Below are 841 nucleotides of genomic sequence, written 5' to 3'. Positions count from 1 at the left end.
GGCTGTTCGGTCAGTTAATTCTATTAAAAACATCTTAGATTCCTGGTTGATCAGTTTTGTTAGGACAAAGCTCACATGGAAACTTGAATCTCGATCTCTCACTTGGTCTACTTGTTTCTTTGACAGGTACTGGACTTGCTTAAAGATGCATGTGTGTGAGTCTTTGCTGGATATTATCACTTTGAAAAGTTGATGATATATGTAAGTTTACAAGTCTTACTTTGTTGGCGTTGAATCTTGGCTGGTGTTTACCTTTGAAAAACCTAATTGTCATATCATTATCTAAGATAATTGTGATTGATTGATAGTGATTATTGGAATTACAAAGCAAGGAACAGTAAGTTTCTCTGCAACTAGCAAAATCTTTTTGAATAACCCCAATTTTTTTTTGTTAATCTTTACTGAAATCGAAAGAGGATAATAAAATTCAAACTAAAAAGTACAATAGAAGCAACACTTTACCCACTGTTTGTTTGTGCTCTCACAGTTGGATGATCAAGCATTGATAGAAGTGATGAAGAAACTTTTCAACAACTATAAGAAATAGTCGAAAGAGTAGTATTTGGTAAGGGAGTTGTAGACATCTATACTCAATTATATATAGTTTCTGCAGGAGTAGCTTAGAATATGATCATAAACAGAAATTTTAGGAACTGACTCGAAAAAATATTATATTCAAAAGTAACTAAGAGTTTCTGTGTATTTTTCATGAGCAGGAATTAAAATTTTTTTGTTTGTGGCTAAATGTTTTAGCAAACTCTGGTGTCGAGAATATGTTTTAATGTATGCTCTACTTGTGGGTTGCCAACTATACAGCAGGAAATGCAACAGCGCAAGCTAT

General features: G+C 32.9%; 1 protein-coding gene across 1 annotated transcript in view; it reads left to right on the top strand.

Annotated features, from left to right (window-relative positions):
* LOC17874499 (probable disease resistance protein RPP1) overlaps positions 1 to 841 on the top strand; it is a 36,044-nt gene that overhangs the window by 28,148 nt on the left and 7,055 nt on the right. The window lies entirely within an intron of this gene.

This window comes from Capsella rubella, unplaced genomic scaffold (assembly GCF_000375325.1).
Source record: "Capsella rubella cultivar Monte Gargano unplaced genomic scaffold, Caprub1_0 scaffold_15, whole genome shotgun sequence".
Taxonomy (NCBI): domain Eukaryota; kingdom Viridiplantae; phylum Streptophyta; class Magnoliopsida; order Brassicales; family Brassicaceae; genus Capsella; species Capsella rubella.
Note: the sequence above shows the minus strand (reverse complement) of the source record. Positions and strands in the feature narration are given on the sequence as shown.